We start from the raw sequence: 19,009 nt of genomic DNA, 5'->3' as shown, positions 1-19,009 counted from the left end.
TAAAAATGGTTCTATTATTTCCCTTTGAAAAGGCTTTTTGTAATCAGTACAAGTCTTTCAATGGTGGTTCCTTTAATCATTTGGTTGGTATAAAACCATAAGTGACATGCCTTGGAAATCATGAGGAGAAGCCAAAAAGTCAATATTAAGTTCACTGTAAGAATATGATGAATTTGCACTATTGTCTGGTCTCATTATATTCTTTGTCACAAAAATGAGTTATCACAGAATTATAATGTCTAGTATGTTCTTTTTTATAATACATTCTTATTCACATGACAAGAATTACGACAAGAGGAGAAAATGGACAAAATTAATCCACCCTCCTGACAGAAAATACTACGTCAAATTAACTTGTGACAGGCGAGTGTTTTTGTGAAGGCATTTATTGATGGCATCTGTCTTATCAGTCTACCTACATCAGTTCTTTATGTGCCTCATCAAGGATCTATCATGAGTAGAACCCAGGAACAAACACCTTCTGAAGATAGTTCAGGTGTAAAGGAAAGCAGCGAGGGTCATACAGTACATAATCTTGGAGGGAACTCTAACTAAATCAATAATTCAGATTTTATAGCACCAACCTTGAACAAATTCCAGCCTAGTTTGTCACCATATGAGAAATTCTGCCTCTATATTTGTCAGCAGAAATTCTTTTGTAGATTTTTTATTTTAGGTCTTAATAAAAGGATAGAAATATGTCAACAATAAATCAGTCTATGCCTTATGGTTATCTTTGCTTACTCTTTTATATCTAGCTTATAATCAATATGGAACAGTTCTACAATAATAGGTATAATGCACATTGTCTGACCAAATATGTGAAAAGGCAATGTTATCACTCTCTGCAAGAAATGATGCAGAGGATCTCTGATGGTAGGTAGGTATAATTCATATATGTTCACATATAAATAACTCTGAAAAACATAGACAGGAATGAATGATATAGCGGTTTTAAAAGAAAATTGTTCACAACAGAAAAGGAAGACCTTTCTCTCTGTCTCTCTCTCTCTCTAACTCTGCCTGTCAAAAAAAAAAAGAAAGAAAGAAAGAAAGAAAATTGTTCAGTGATATATGATGAAGCAGAAAGAGAGAGGTCACCAGCATAGGACGAATGATCATCTTCAAAGACTTCATTCTTGGAGAGCATTTACCAAAGTCCAGATTTGGACTCGCTGTAAATCTGGAAACTCATGCATGCTCACTGTGCAAGAAAACTCCCTGAGATACATGTGTCAAACCAGAAGATGATTTCACTTGTTTGCTTTGCTGAAGACAACCAGTGTATTCAATCAGTTTATTTTCAATCACCCATAAAAGAAGATTTGTTTCATTTTTTAAAATGTGCACAGAAAACTAAACAGAGGAAATATTCCTCTTGTCACAAAGAAAATAAGCTATTACTACATTTATGTGTGGGGAAGGGAATGTCTCCCAGGAGAGGAAGACAACTCTGACATTGTGCCTCCATTATCTGTCATTTGCATATGGATTTCTAAGTTAGAAGACAAATGAGAAAAGACTCATATGGAGCTTATCAGATCCCCAGCCACTACACAACTGCAGACACAGCAGAACATGAGGTCCTCAAGTGGGGTGCTCATTGACTGATACCTAAAATACTTTTGTTGGTTCCTTTTCATGAAAAAAAGTAATCTACTACTGTATTGTGCATTCATACCAGATTACATACCCATCTGATTTTCTTCCAAGGTGAACACAAGTAGCATTTAGCTCAAGTGCCATTTCTGTAGGAAGAAACATACGAAACAAATATGACAAATTTATTCAAGTAGTAAGTGCCACATTTTGAAAGTATATAAGCTGCAGTTAAAATCTTGGTTTCAAGAGCTATGCTAATGTTGTTAAAGCATACAAATAAGACATCCACTCTTTTGGGAAGATTTATCCAATGGACATTTACCATTATAATTACCTGTTTCTTGTGGGGAAACACACACTAATTACTTGGCCTAAATTTAGGATGAAAATTTGGGGCCTAGTATCATTATTCTGAAGACTCTTGTCTGTGTTTAAATGAAAAATTGTAATGAACTAGTCAAATCAAATTGAATTTAAGTGCTCTGGGAATTGCTTAATATTTTTAAACAGTAGAACAATATATCTTCTAAAGAACCTGGCACATTCATTATAAACAATTAAATTTTGGAGACTGACTTACTACAGAAGCATATGCTCTGTTAACTTATTCAAGATTACCTTTCACAATAAAACAAAAGAATAATCTCTTGTAAATATGCAACTCACTTGTCCAAATCATTGTCCTGGCACATTATGAGAAATTTAGCAATATTTTATCACCAAAAATAATAAAGCAGGCCATGGTAGTTATTTAAAATACAGTGAGTGTAATAAAGCTCATTGTAGCACTTCCACACTGAGATAAATTAATTCCAAGTTAGAAATGAGGTGTATTAAATTAAAAAAAATACTCCACAATCTCATAAGTCTACCAGGATGAAACACTATGTCTAAGAAGAAAAAATAAATGAGTTAATTAAATCCTTGAATTTTAAATCTTTTACAACTGTACAAATGTTGACCTTTTCCATCATGTCTCTGCCTCTGCACACCTGTGTTAATCAGCTAAGGAAATAATGTAGGCAGCTGCTCTTAATTGTTATACTTCTAGACTTTTCTATTTTGATATTCTTTGACATATTTGGAAACATTCTGGACTACTATGTCATTGGCAATTACTTTTGAGGAGAGCATAATAAATCTTGCTTTTATTTTTTAAAAATGTATCCACAGTTCCATATTGTAGGCTGAGGACAATTTGGCACATTGTCCCTTGAGCATGGCACAGTTCAGGTGTGACTCCACTTTCTCCCACACCTCTCACTTCCCTGTAGACATCGCCATAGTTTGAGCAATGAATACAGAGCTGCTTTCTTCCCTATGTGTCTGAACGCCTTGCAGCTTTCCACAAACATCTCTGATTGTCCTGGAGAGCTCCGGATGAGAAACCAAGATTCATAGTAATGTCTGCAAGAAACTTCTCATATTAAATAATCAGAACTTGTTAGACTTGACTAGACCTTTTGGTAGTTCATTGTCCCCATCCACCTCTTGTCTTTCTCTCCCATAATTTTTAATTCCTTCTCCTCCTCATGAAAAACAAACAATATCCACCCTCTTACACAGTAGAAAAGCCAAGCAAATCCTGTGTCTCTTGGCCTCAGGTACTATCCTGAGTAACAATCAGATCATGTTATTAAAAAAAAATCTTTTCTCCTAAGAGGGATCCTAATGAGGCTTCATCTCATTCCCTTTATATCCCTGTCAACTCCATGCACAGAGATGATTTTCCTTAAATGTTTATTGAATATTTGAACATTTCTTTAACACTGGTGAACTGCCAGGAGCTATCGAGTTCAGAGTAAAACGGTTCTGTATCAATCACCTGTTACACCTGTGATGTGACCTAGGCAAATAATAAGGCTCTCAGACTATCAGTTTCCTTATCCAGGCAATGGAAGCAGAAAATGCAGCTGCATTAAGTCAGAAATCAGCTTTGACATACAAAGAGATAGAATGAGAAAGAACAGTTCCAAGTAATTCAATAATTCTGTCCATTATTTCATGCTATGAAGTTATGCCTACAGTCAATTATATGAAAGGCTGACTCTATCTCTATTGATGCATGTCAGTTAAACCAATGGAAAGAATGGATAAATGATTCTAACAGTATTTTGCAAATGAAATACCGTTCAGGTGGCCCACAAACTGACAGGTGGGCCAAGTAATGACAGCTTCACCATTCTCAAGGGAAATATTAAAAAATTAATAGAGAAACTTGGAAACATTGACAATAGGAGAGTTGAAAGAACTGATAAAATAATCTTCTCTCAATGATGATGATGATAACTAGGGAGAGTTTATCTTTTTTATTTAATTTGTTGAAGTATCCCTAACCAGGAAACACTGAATGATTTAATTTCAGAATATGATCTCTAATTACATACAAAACCAACATTATACACATTATACTATGCATGAATTATTTATATTGCTGAAGATTTCATTGTAGTTATTCTTTAAGTACATTGGATGTACTTAAAAAATTCTATTTTAAAATACAAATTTCAATAAGTATTTCAAAATGAAAATTTCCAGGAGTACATCTAAAGAGTCCTAGAGCTAGAAAAACACATGAGTTCACTGAGTCTCATTTCTTTGTTTCCCAGCAAAAGAAACTGAGATAAAAGATAATTACATTGCACTGCCTTAAATGTGAATAATAATGCAAGACTTTTGTTTGCTAGGCTAAGATATTCATGATTTTTTTATCTTTTCTATCAGTTATTCAACACTAATATCACAGTAGCATGAACTGGGGAGGGGGGGAGTGACTTGGGGGGGGGGGATTGTGCTTAAAATAGCCTGGGATGGTATCTGTCATCTACTCTTATTGTTAAAGTTTTCAAGTGACTCCAGCAGATAGCCAGAGTTCAGAACCCAATGTCTCTTTTTGTATGTAGTATCAGGCTATCTACTTTGACTCCATAGAATTACAGATAAAAGGCAGAGAGCAAACAACACATATTGTGATAAATGTACCCCGTTACTCCTGGAAAGCATACTCAGTGCTGGATCCTAAATAACTAGTTTTCACTGAGCTCCACCAAGATGCTCCATTACTAAAATCAAATCTTCCACTTTTTCTCTCAGTTCAGAAAACCATACTAAGCAAGTGGAATAGCAGGTTCTCAATGTAAATGTTTCTTCATATAATTATTTCCTAATCTTTAATAGATTTAGAGTTTTTCTGTTCTAATATCTAGCATGAGTTGCTATCTGACTAAGCACAAAGATTCATATGCATTTCCTTCCAATTTAATAGACCAATATTTCATTACTTTCCCAACTGCCCAGTAAGCACCACCAATATCAAATGTTTTACCACCTAAACAAAGTGAGAACTACTTCCCTAATTCCATAATCTATACCACTACTTGATTTCAGTTTCCAAACCCAGAAATTGTGTTTTCTTCTAGACTACAGCAACCTTGAAAATAGTAGATACTGAAATTAATGTGTTGTACTATGCAAATTAAAGGTAAAACTAGTACTCAAGCAATACTTTATACTTTGTGTATCTGTGTGGGTGCAAACTGTTGGAATCCTTATTTAGTATATGATAAGTTGATCTTCTGTATATTAAGATAATTAGAAATGAATCTTAATGAAGAATGGGATGGGAGAGGGAGTAGGAGATGGGATGGTTGCAGGTGCGAAGGAAGTTATAGGGGGAAAAACCACTATAATCCAAAAGTTGTACTTTCGAAATTTGTATTTCTTAAATGAAAGTTTAAAAAAAACTTAAATTTATGTTATCTATTCCATTTTTTCAATAATCTATTGTGAATATATTTCTATATTTTTCTACTCATAAATTTCTCAACTTTGTCTCATCCACTTCATCATCTCTAAAAAGTCCCAATTTAGTTAATATTTGAAAAATAAGTTGGAGTAACTAGATAAAAAGCAAAACATGTACACAGTTCTGGAATTAAAAGTGAAAAATGGCTAAACTGGTGGACAAAAAGAAGAGATGATATATAGTGGGTGAATGAGAAGGAGGATGTAAGAGCCAAGATGTAAGAAATGAGGCACAAAGGGAGCCAGCTGACCACCAGCTTGGTGTGGAAACTTCCTTCTTTTAAACCAGATTATATTTCTCCATGATGCTAACCATTACCCTCATCCTCTCCACAATCACCAAAAATTGAAGTCAGAGTCTTAAAGCAGTAAGTATTAAGCAGTAAATTAATCAGGAGATTCATACAAAGATTTTTGGACTTGTGATGCAGAAAGTCAATTATGTGCTTGGCCAAATTTCCCACAAAAAAAAGAGAACATCTTAAGTTGGAATGAAGAATGATGTCCATATACAGAGAACACAAGGATGAGAGACTCCTTCCACGTTAGTTCAGTCTAGGGACTCATGTTTATGTGGCCTAACTTGTTTGTGATGCTTCCTACAGGATTGTTGCTCTCTGTTCAGTATATTTTGAAAAAACATCATCGTTTGCTTGAGCCAAGTCTGTTTGAGATGTTGCCACTTGAAATCCAAACAATCCTAACTCATACATACACTCTGAAGCGTGAGATGTTGCAAGTGACAGATCAGATGGAGTCTGGGTAAAATAAGAGCACCGAGAAAATCCCCAAATCCTGAATTGAGCAGATGGTAGTCCCTGGGACACAGCAGCCAAGCAGTTGGTGAAGCTTTCAATGATTGTCTTTTGGATGCAGATGATGTGCTCTCAGAGTCTGGAGCAACTGAGGACAAGACTCTCAAACGGAAGGAGACAGAGGAATATTGGCTAACTCTTATAAACTTATATATAGTACTATAATAAGAAAGAAAAATGCCAGCACCATCTGGTCCACTTGAAATCAGGTAAGAATAACCAGAGAAATATGGAAAATCTGGTCCACTTTGTGTCTCCAAGAATCTTTTCCTACACAAGTATGATGCCTGTTTACCCAAGAAAATGATATTTCTGATAGGAAATTGACATTGGAATTGGGCTAAACTTTCTAGAGCATTTTCTTTAGTGTGTGGTGACATTTCATTAGGTTGTTAACTGTAGGGATCGAGCAAATACAGCACTGAAGAAGCAGAGGCCAAGGGCCAGGGTAACATAGAGCTTAGACTTGACGTTAATGCATATATGGGATTTCAGCAGAGCCTAAAGGACAGTGAAAATCCCCACATTCTGTAACAGGAAGAATGAATCTAGTGTGGCCATGCAAGTAGTGAGACAGAAGAAGCCAAGCCTTCAGTGATGTCCGTGCCCTCCAGGACTTGCTGGAGGCCACTCGGAGGTCTGCATTTCCTTCTGGCATCTAAGCTTTCCTTCTTACAGAGGGAGAGGACATTGACCTCTAGGTAAGTGAAGTGTTGCTATAATTCCTCCTAGTTCTGAAATAGCAGACCACCAGGTTTCATTTGTAATCAATTCTTGAATTCTTAACGGTAAAACACATTTCCCACAAAAAAAAGGCTTGTCATGTGATTTTGCTTAATTATAATACATATGAGGATAGAAACGTGTTTGTCACTACTGCCTCTTACACTACCTACTTCCAAAAACATTAAAAAAATAGATACACACACATAAATGCATTTAGATTAATCGTTAAACGAATCAATTATTTGTCTGTTTGAAAGACAGAGTGACAGAGATGGAGGAGAGACAGAGAGAGATAACTTCCATCTGCTGATTTGTTCCCCAATTGGCTACAACAGCCAGGTCAGGGCCACGCTAAAAGGCAGGAGCCAGGAACACCATCCAGGTCTCCCACGTGGGTGGCAAGGACCCACAGATTTGGGTTATCTTCTGTTGACTTCTATGTACTTTAGCAGAAAGTTCCCTGGGAAGCAGAGCAACAGGGACTCAAACTGACACTCCGGTTTGAGATGCCTAGGTAGCAAGTGGCAGAGTAACTGGCTTCATCACAATGTTGGACCTAGATCAATTTTTAATGAAATAAGATATAGAATTTCACCTAAAAAGTGATTCCTAAAGGAATATTATAAATTTGCTCAAAAGTCAAGTGTCAACAGTATCTGTTGCATAGAGCTATTTAACTTTAAATTACAATTGAGTTCCTTGGGCACACTAACCATATTAAGTTCTTAATTGCCACATGTGATTACCAGAGAGTGCCAGAATAAACTATTTTTATCATCAAAAATATCCCATTATCCCATTGAACAGCATTGGTTTCCATATCCACTACTTTTAGTGATCCAGCAATAATAAGTCTCAGTATAGTATTTTTAAAACTTCTGCAATAAGCAATTAAGTTACCCCAGGTTTATGAGGAATACAAGGAGAAAGATTTTTAAAGGGCAATAGGCTAAAATGTAAAAGAACAATGAGACTGACACTAAAAGTAGCTATACAAGGTCAAGACAAAGCATGATGCTGACTTGACAATATTTCAATCATATTTCCAACCTCCCTCTAGGGTTTTTCTCAGCTAAAGTTTTTTCAGATTTGCTGTTGCTGTGAAACCACTGTCAGTATCCCTTTCCTATGGTTTTTCAGACCTGAAAGGAATAAAAGCATCAGGATAGTATGTCCAACAGTAAATAAAGAAGCCAGAACTGGAAGTCAAATCAAACAGCAAATGCTCATTTCCTCTGTCCAATGCCTAAACAAACTGCAACACCACAAAGACTCACAAGCACCTGTATGCCAGGTCAAGGCAGGGCAGAGAAGTGCAACCACCATACAACCAGGCATTTGGGACACAGTGTACATTGAGGGCACCTTCACACACAAAGGAAATGTTGATCTACACCTTTAAAAAAAGTTTCGGTTTTTCCACAGAAAATTTCCTTGAATTTTCTGTGAGATTTTGGACACATCTCAAAGAGAGAAACTGAAAACACATGAACATAAATTATTTGATTTCACTTTGCTCTCTTCCTAACTGTAGCATCACCATGCTTCTCTGCCTAGGGTAACCGGGATCTGAACATTACATGCCTTTTCAGCTGTTAAGAGATTTAAAATAAAAGGTGGATTAAAACAATCTCTTTGAGGAATAATATTCACACCTGCATACACACTCACTGCTCTCCCAAGGAGCTATGCCTTTAGTTTTGCTTAACCTCAACATTTTAATATGACAGTCCAACCAAGAGACTGCAACATCATCATGTATTTGATTAAAGATGCAGCCCCTTTATTGCACATTTCCAGTAAGATAAAATATTCAGTAGCATGATTTCTAGACAATAAATTTTCTACAGTATGACTTATAGCTGGCTCATCAGCTACAAAAGCTGAATAATAATCAAAGATAACCTCCATATTTCTAAAAAGACGACACTGGTGTTTCCGATCTTAATTCTAAGTCTGACATTGGTTAAAGAGGTGCTAATACCCCACATTTTACAGTGCCATCAATATTGCAAATAAATGCATAACACAATGAAAATATTTATGTGTGGTACTATCCAGAAAGACATAGTTAGGAAAAATATGGGAAAGTATAAGTAACACTGACAATTTAAGCTTCATTGAAATACTTCCCAGGCTTTGCCTAGAAGCATAAATAATTCACAGATCACAGCACCAAATACAAATGAAGAGCATTTGTTATTAATCCAACCCTCTTTTTTTGGCCACAGTATTATTCCTTTATAATGAAACTCATTGTGAGCCATAATGAAACTCAATCTGAGCCACCTGTGTCATTACCTAAACGTTATGAAATGTCTAATTTATCTTTATGCAACTAGCCATGCCCTAGGATGAAGTATTTGTTTGTTTTTATGCAGTTCATAGAGTTCTTGAAGCAATAAGTTGTCATCAGGTCAAATATATCAAATTAGTATTTGGACTGTTAACATCACGTGGAAACTTAATACAGACTAACCAAGCCATTAGTAAAATATGTAGTCATATGATAAATGTTCTTAACCTAAGGGTAGAAATTATTCACATTAGTGAAAAATTAAATTCCATTTTCAAAGTTAAAGAGATATAGTATATCTTTAAGAAAGTAAGTGAGAAAATGGATGGATACACCAGAAATCAATGAACTTGGACCTTGTCCTAAAGCCCTCTCATTAAAACCAGAACACTCTATTCAGCTGAGTCAATTTAAAAAAGGAAGGAAATGAATAGCTTGACCTGGCTGACATCTGAAAAGGTAGTTGATTTGTTCCACTTAAAAATAATAGCTGACATTTCAATGTCTTTAATTTGTCACTATTAGTTAAACTGAATTTTTCTTATCCTTCAATCTGCTATTTAAAAATATCCAAAGGGAATTTTGAATGTTTTCAGTGAAGTGAGAAAAACGCAGAGGCTATTAAACAGAGCAGTGAGGGAAATAGGATGCAAGAGAAATCTTGCAACCTCAACAAAGACTAAAGGAAGATGGCAGGGATAACACATGATACAGTACACGAACTCAGCCACAACACAATAGGTGAGTGGGACAGACAGATAATTACCCTTGTTAGATACTACCTGGACTATCATAATGGAGTGAAAACTACACCAAAGTTTGAATCCCAGCTTGGACCAGCAATAGCTGAGCATCCTTGGGCAGGTCATAGACCTTTAAGGAGAATCATTTCTGCCAGTTCTTAAACAGGTAAAATAATAGTCTTGTAAGGTTCCTTTCTTGTAATCCTATAAATGAGGCCACCTATGTAGAGTTTCTGCACATGGTAATTGTATAAATGTTAGTTTTCACCTCCACCTATGGGAGAAATTGATTTTCTTATCATGCTGTGCAAAATTTCTGTGGGTTCTATGTCTAAAAGTGAAATCACTAAATTAATACAGGTGTTTGAGATGTGTACTTGATCTAAGTACAGCCAATTCAAGTTGGTATACACCAACTCCACAATCACAGTGCACAGAATTCCTGGTTCCCGTATCCCCTTAGTGGTTTGCCTCACTTATTTAATCTCTATAGTCACTCCATTAGAAGCAAACTGTTGTATCCAACATTTCTGAATGAGAAAGTCAGGACAATAGAGAATTAAATAACTTGGGCAATGGTAATGTCAGAGACAGCATTAAACCTAGGGGACCTGCTTCCAAAGGTTTCTTTTCATTGTTGGTTTGGTATGAAATCTTAACTTTCCTTAGTGCTAGCCAAACAGGGTAGCTGGAAACACAACTTTTTGACCCACGACATCTACCCCAAGCTCTCCCACTCCACACAGTCTTAACAAAAACTTGCATACTAGACATCCAGGGAATGCCTGCCCAAGGATTTTTGAGGACAAATCTCATGACTCTTAGCTAAGCACAAATTTTGAACAAAGAGGACATGTGTTCAACCTCATTCAAAACAACAAGCACTCCACAAGTTTAGATTTGGCCAGGTACTTTCTCAATACGTCAGAATTTCTGTCTCGAAGGAATAAAGCATATGCTCCCAGGAATCAGGAAAGTGCATAAACAAATATTTGATTCTTCCTTTTCATCTCTAAAGGACTGTCAGCATTTTATCTCATTTCTTCAGATAGAATTCATTTCTTAAAGCTATTGAGCCGAGGAGAATTGCCATTTGGGGAGATTGCAAACAGGGGCAGGGGAAGGGGAAGTAACGGGAGCACCCCCTCACGACTCCCTTACTCACCTGTGCAGGCAATAAGGAGGAGCATTATCTGCAGAGCATTTTAAAACAACAGGAAAACAGATTTTCAAGAAAGCAGTCTTCTCTTCATTATCACCATGCCGGCTCACTCATTTAAACCACAAGGACCAGAGCTCGGCAGATCTGACACCAGGAGCCAGGAGTTTCTTCCCATACCCCATGTGGATGCAGGGCCCAAGGATTTAGGCCATCCTCCTCTGCTTTCCCAGGGAGCTGGATCAGAAGTGGAGCCGCTGAGGCTTGAATCGCGCCCATAAGGGATGCTGGCATTGCAGGCAGTGGCCTAACCTGCTACAGGACAATGCCGTCTCTCTCAAATAAAAATTATTTTTTTAAAAAATTAACTTTCCTACTCCATCCTTGGGAACATTTCATCAAAACCCTGCAGCCTGATGTGAGCTGTGCTTTGAATAGTTACAGGAAAGACCCCTGTACACATAGAGGGTAAGACGGATGGGTCAATGTCTTTAGGAGCTTGGAGTGACAATAAAAAGGTGACAAAGATTATCAGCAGAGAAAACCAAGGAAGTCAGAAGTGCAAGGAGTCTAGGGAAAGAAGAATAGATGTGGTGAAAGTTTAAGCTGGGATTTTTGTCTCAATGCCTGGGGGCATTGGGGCAGAAAACACAAGGTTTGAAGGTTGAGTGTAAATCGGAGAGCTCATGCCTCTCTGGAAGTTCAGCCAATCATTAGTCAATTGCTGATCCGTGTACAAAAGGGGCTACATCTATAACTTTTCTAAGAGAATTTTAAGATTTTAGCTTAAATGAAAAATCATTCATTTCTTAAAAGTTGAAACTAATGGGAAAATCTATAGCTTTCCTTATCACAACTGCGGATGCTCATTTATTTTTAATATTCAGAATTTCTGAAATGCATGTCACCAAGATCTGAAATGCCCATGACAGGGGCAAAGGCTCATAAGTGAATGATGAAGGAAAGGATGATCTATTAAAAGAAGATTTTGAAAATACTCTGATTATGTTAATACTTAACAAAGAAAGCAAATCATGATAAGTTCTACAAGACAGTGACAAGACATTATAAAAAAAAAAGGATCCATGAGAGAAGGTTTTGGAACTGGGCTTTAGTGATAGATAAGATAGTGGTGATAGTGAGCATCAACTCAACAAGGAGAGATAATAAGGAAAAGCAGGAAATGAAGGAAAGTAAAATTAGGCAAAAAAAAATTAGAAAATTGAGTTAAAGGTTTTTTTTTTTTAGAATCCAGCATAATTAAAGAATTATTGTATAGATTCACTGTGTTGGAAAGTATAAGAGAGAAGGGAAAAATAAGGCTAGGAAGATGGATATGGTCACTCCACAGAAGGCCTGGGAGGAAAAGCTGAGCCATTTGGGCATCACTCAGTAAGCATGTAGAACACTTCAAGAATTTTGAAGGTCAGTAATTATCCATTTATCCATTTATAATGCATCTAAATTGTCCAAAACCATGATCAATAGCGGCACATTCATAAAATAATTTTCCAAAGTATGCAATAGCACTGGCATTTTCTGTCAAACTTTAAGCAACAAAAGAAGGTTGTGATTAACTAAAATAACCTTACCTGCTATAATGAATGATGACCATGTGGTTCTCGGTACACACAAGATAATGTGAAAATTCTTTTGCCGAGCAAAGGAGGAAAACCTACACTTAAATCTAAGGTGGGAAAATGTTCCCCTCTGGCTTCTGGGCATATTTGTCACTAACACTAAGCATTTATGGGCCCCAATTGCCTAACATTGTTTTTTAGAGTTCCCAAAGTCCAATGATTTTTCCTGCAGTGCAACATATGTAAGCTGCTTAAATCAGTTTCTGACATCACTTCAGCTTCAAACTGGAGGCTATGTGAGGCATAGCAGATGGCAAAAACCATCCAGTTCTTGAAGTGTGTGTTCAGCATAAGGTGCTCGTATGTTCTCTTGGACCCGGCTGGGCTGCAATCTTCCCTGGGAGAGAAATACATGGTGTTCAGTTTTATGGTGATGAATCAGAACTCCAGACACTTGAGCTATCTTGCTTTGTTACTTTCACAAAGGTTAAGAGCACAGTCAGAGTAGCTTACCTGCCTTTTAAGCAGGCTTAGGAAAACCAAAAGCCAGTTAATTGCACTTCAACTGTGATTAAGTTTAAGTCTGGATATTTCAGGATCTTCTGATCATTGTGGAAATTTTAGATTTCCTTCTTTAAAATTCAGTTCTTTGTGTTTAGATACCTCATTACAAAGTTCAGACTCTGCAGTGAAGATATAGTTTCACTAATAAGAGGCTGATGCCTAAATCTAAGGGAAAAAAAAAATGATGAGCAAAGCGTGAAAGAGCCAAGCATCTCAGTTTACTGCAGAACAACCAAAAGCAATGAAAGGCTTTCTAGTCTGCCTTCTTTCCATATGTGTAATCAATCGAGCTTGACTATTATTCTTTTCTTGCAGTATACATCGCCTCACCTTGGCTTTTTCATAGGGAAGTCCCTTCATAAGTTAGTGTGTCTGTGCATGATGCCCAGAACGGACCTTTCAATAAAACAGTTAGACTTAGGCAATGAATGAGGCCTAGGTGAATCTTGTGAATATGATAGTTTGAGTGCTATTGACATCTTAGAAGTGCAAGCCTGAGAATACAAATATATTTGTATATTGGAGAGATCATTGTAGGGTTAGGGAGCATGGCAAAACAAGAGGCAGAAATACCAATTAGGAAACTCTTGCCGTGGTCACAAGTGACCTGTCTTTTAGAACCTTCCTCCTTCCTTGGATTCCACTGCACAACTGGCTCCTGACTGCCTCCCCATACTTCCAACAACCCGCCTGAACTTTTTATGAAGTCCTCCTCTACCACTCCTTTAACGGGTAACATTCCTGCAGGTTCAGTGGGTAGTATACTTCTCATGTAGAATCCTCTAAGTACCTCAGCCACCACCATACCTTAGGAACTACATTTACGCTAATGCCCCACAAATTTATCAGGACTGCAGACTCCTTTTTCCACTACTTCGTGAGATGTATTACTTAACAATTCATGGGCATGTCCACAATTCACACTTTTCTCTTTCTTTGTAAGTACTTCTTTGTTAGTACCTATCTCACATATAGTGGGTAGCAAAATCCATGTCACCCAAGACAGACACTTTGAGAGTCTCACTTGAAATCTGTTCTATTCTTAAACCTACCCCCTCTCTATTGGTTTCTTGCCTTGTTATCGTCTAACAATTTTGTGTCTTTTAAAAATTATTTTAGTTTAGTTTTAAAATTTAACATCTTTTTTAACATTTTGCCATATTCACTTCAAATGTTAACATTACATACAAACACATATTTTTTCTTGAAAAAAGAATATTAATATCACATAGTGAAGGATTTATGACAATGATAGTAACATGGGGAAAAGGGGTATATAGTCATTTGCAAGGTATGATTTGATGAAGCAATATTGATAACTATTTACCAAGTGGTATTACATCCACACAATTTTTATACTTTCTATAAATCTTAACTTCCACAAATAAGAGAAAACATGTGATATTTGTCTTTCTGAGACTGGCTTATTCATTTAGCATAATGATCTCCAGTTCCATTCATTTTATTATAAATGCCAGGATTTCATTCTTTTTATGGTGGAGTGATAATCCATCATATGTGTGTGTGTATATATATATATATATATATCATATATCACATTTTCTTTATCCAATCATCAGCTAATGGACATCTAGGATGATTCCATATCATAAAATATCATAGCAATTATGAATTGAGCTGCTATAAACATGGGAGTGCAGATATATCTTTCATATACTGATTTCATTTCCTTTGGATATATTCCTAGAAGTGGGATGTGGGTCATATGAAAGATCTCTTTTTTACTTTTCTAATAAATCTCCATACTGTTTTCCACAATGGCTGGAACAATTTGCTTTCCCACCAACAACGTATTAAAGTAACTTTTTCTGTACAACCTCACCAATATTTGTTATTTTTTGATTTTTGGATAGTAGTCATTTTAGCTGGGGTGAAGGTGTACTTCATTGTGGTCTTTATTTGCTTTTCCCTGATGGCTAGTGATCCTGAGCATTCTCTCCTGTATCTGTTGGCCATTTGTATTCCATCCTTTGAAAAATGTTTTCATATTCTTTGTCCACTTCTTAACCAGATTGTTTGCTTTGTGGTGGAGTTTCCCGGGCTCTTTATATTTTCTGGATATTTATCTTTTAGCAGATGCATCGTTGGTAAATGTTTTCTCCCATTCTGTTGGTTGCCTCTTCATTTTGATAATGCTTTCCTTCGTGTGCAGAAGCTTTTTAGCTTATTGTAATCCCATTTGTCTGCTTTTCTTTGTATTGCCTGTACTTCCAGGGTCTTAGCCAAGAAATCTTGCCTAAGTTAGCATCCTGAAGCATTTCCACTATGTTTTCCTCTAGTAATTTGATTGGTCCATATCGGTATAGATCCTTGATCCACAGTGAGTTGAGTTTTGTACAGGATGTAACCTAGGGGTCTTGTTTCAAACTTCTGCACATTCTGTAATGTGGAAATCCAATTTCCCCTCCATTTGTTAAAGAGACTGTCTTTTTCTCCAGGGAGTGATTTTAGCTAATTTGTAAATAATTAGTTTGTTGGAGACGCAGGGGATCATTTCTGGGGCTTATATTCTGTTACATTGATTTACATGTATAATTTTATGCCAGTATCAGGATGTTTTGATTAAAATGGCCCTTTAGTATGCTTTGAAATCTGGTATTATGATACCTCCCACTTCGTTTTTATGGTTTAAGATTGTTGTGACTATTAGAGGTCTTTTGTGTTTCCATATGAATTCTAACATTTTTTTCTAGTTCTGTAAAAAAAAAAATCCTTGGCATTTTGACTGGGATTGCGTTGAATCTGTAAATGGCTTTGGTAGTATGGACATTTTGTTGAAATTAACTCTTCCAATACATGAAGATGGAAGATTTTCTAATTGGTTTGTGTGTGTGTTTTATTTCTTTCCTCAATGTTTTATGATTTTAATTGTAGAGAACTTTCACATACCTGGTTAAGTTTTTCCCAAGTTATTTAAATTTTTTGTTCATGTTGTGAATGGACTGAACTTATAAATTCTGTCTCAGCAAGAACATTGTTAGTATATACGAATGCTATTAATACTTGTGTGTTGATTATATTTCCTGCAACTTTGCTAGATTCTCCTATCAGTTCTAATGGTGTCTTAATGTAGTCTTTTGGTTTCTCCTATATAAAGGATCTGGTCATCTGCAAGCAATTTCTTTCCCAATGTCTCTGGCTAAAATTTCCAGAAATATATTGAATAGTAGTGGCAACTTTTGACATCCTTGTATAATTCTGGATATCAGTGGAAATCTGTCCAGCTTTTGTTCATTCAGTATGATACTGGCTGTGAATTTGCCTTTGCTTGTGCCACTCAGTTATACAATTGTCTCTGATCCATACCTTTCTCTTCACCTCCAGCCCCTGATTTTTTGTTTAGACCCCAAATCCTTAAAAGAAACCCAGACTGTATCCCTATCTCACCCAATGAAAAAGCAAAATACTACGTATATGACAGAAATAACATATGGAAAATTATCTAAAGATGATTACGAGTGTGAAGAATTCTCACTGAAGAATACCTTTAAAGTTTTGTATCTTCAGCATTTATGTGCCAAAATGTAAACAGCTTAAATACCAGCCTTCTATCTGCCCCACGCTCTAACTATAGCATTGGTAGAGGGGCCTTAACTTGGTAGTGTGAAGACAGAATATGATCTCGTAGCTATCATGATGACAACATAGGGAAAAGCAATATTAAGGATGACTAGAACTGATTCTTTCAGGCCAGCTCCGTCTTCTACCCTCATGTAGCTGAATAGTAGCTTTTGGGAGTAAGGAAAAAAAATACATAATACATATATATGAAATAAAAACAATTACAGTCTCTTCCCTGTACCTGTTAATTAAGACAGAGATGAGCAAGAGAGGTGGATTTTAATGTGGTTCAGCTTTGAAATCTGGTATTTCCCAAAGTTGGTGGATTAACTGAAGACTCCTGGAAGCTTTCCTTACTCATATTTCTGGTGACTGCTAGAGAGCACTGGATGTGAATGAGCACATATACAACTGTGGTAGGGGAATCCAGAACACAACCTGCCTCCTTAATCCTCCATGTCAGGTGAAGGACATTTCAATGCCATTTAGTCCAGGGGACTTTTAGTTACCATGTACTACTGAATGGTGGTGACCCTGATCAGGACTATAACCACAGTCACTACCACTAGACTAATAACCACTAGCTTAACAATAGTTACACTGTTCAGATATGACAGACTTCCACAAACTCATACACAGTAGGTATTGTTTTCTCCAACTCAGATGCAAGGAAACAAGTTCAGAGGCTAAGAATTTTTCCTAAAAGTCACAAAATTAGTAAGAGATAGATTTGTGATTCAAATGCACACTTATGGAAATCCAATGCTATGTCTTTCCATTAACTATGCTATTTTTACTATGCTTAAGCCTGGTTAATTGTTTCTGCTGATAACTTTGTGCTAAAAATGCCAACAAGTGTCAGTAGTACTTGTCCCATATTTCAAATATTCTTGTGAGGACACTATGGGGAGAAGGTAGCTATGTCATGAAAAGCAATATTCCTTGAAATTAATTTGCTGTGTAATTCACAGAAGAGTATACTGCCATAAAGGTTATTATGTCTTCAATAGTTTTCGATCAGACAATTATCATTAATTAAAAGCCTAGTAGGAATTACTTTACTAGATCACGTTCCAAGGTGGCAGTGAGTTGAGCTTTAAGAAGGTATCAAAGTGTAAATTGTCAGGGAGATTCTCACCCTATCAGTACAATTTTGTAAGATGGAAATTATGAATTCTAGTTAAATCCATATTTTATTTTAAAGTTTACTTCCTTAAAATGGTGGTTTAATGCCATAGATTTGAATTCAATTTGTTACATTTGGTTAGATTTTAATAAACAAAACACAGTTTAAACTTGATCAGTATTTTTATTTGGATTTTGTACTCTTAGTTAAAAACAAAACCACGGGGAAAAGAAGAAGGGAAGAGATTGGCTGCATTTTCTTTTGCTGTTATAGGAAGATTTGCCTTGTGATTATGAATCTGCTACAGAATCACAAAACATGCCAGTTGTGATCTTTTGAGCGTTCCTTCAGGCATAGATCCATAAAGGAGAGTGTGCTCAGTGTCCTCTGTAAACAAAATATTGTTGCTTCTTCCAGACTGTCCAGATAATAAACTCCTTCCTTCTCCCTACTCTCTTCTAGGCCTTTTCTGTTTTGCTTTTCCCCATTTGGCTCCACCCAGGACTTAAAGCTATGGTCATTAGAAAACCAGCTAAGGCAATGACATCAGTGGGAATGGTGGAGAAAGGGTTCCTCCAATCCTGTCCCTCATAAAACAACTAGAACATTAGCAAAAAAAAAAAAAAAAAAAAAAAAAAAGTCAAAATCAATTGCTCACAACTCTGAAAATTAACTAAGACCTTGAAATCATTTGGGAAATCTCTGTTCAAGGAAAACCACTGAATCTTGTTAAGACCAAGGAGCTTTGTAGCACTTTAACTTAATCGCTTCCCATTGCTGTCTCCCTAGCTCTATAACAGCTTTGAAAACCAACAACCCACAATTACAGTGTTAGCCAGCAGCAAAGCAGTCACTGGAAGAACCAGACGGGGGTTGGAGCTCTTTGAAAGCCTCATTCTCAGAGAATTGCCATTATTTGACCTGTCTGACAGTTCTCGGGGAAATCTTACTTTCAAGGATTATCTTCACTTGACCTCAGAAGCTCACCCAGTGAAAACAGCCTTTTCCATGA

The 19,009-nt window shown here is 36.5% G+C and overlaps 1 protein-coding gene across 3 annotated transcripts in view; it reads right to left on the bottom strand.

The window, feature by feature from the left end:
- The window catches only part of LOC100357920 (ganglioside GM2 activator), an 84,518-nt gene that overhangs the window by 38,039 nt on the left and 27,470 nt on the right, over positions 1–19,009 (bottom strand). For all 3 annotated transcript variants that reach the window (XM_051818785.2, XM_008266524.4, XM_070072488.1), the window contains exon 2: positions 1,694–1,748. The gene's annotated coding sequence lies outside the window, so the exon portion shown is untranslated. The remainder of the gene's footprint in view (positions 1–1,693; positions 1,749–19,009) is intronic.

This window comes from Oryctolagus cuniculus, chromosome 4 (genome assembly GCF_964237555.1).
Source record: "Oryctolagus cuniculus chromosome 4, mOryCun1.1, whole genome shotgun sequence".
NCBI classification, from domain to species: Eukaryota; Metazoa; Chordata; class Mammalia; order Lagomorpha; family Leporidae; genus Oryctolagus; species Oryctolagus cuniculus.
The sequence above is the reverse complement of the archived record's forward strand: the minus strand, read 5'-3'. Positions and strand labels throughout refer to the sequence as shown.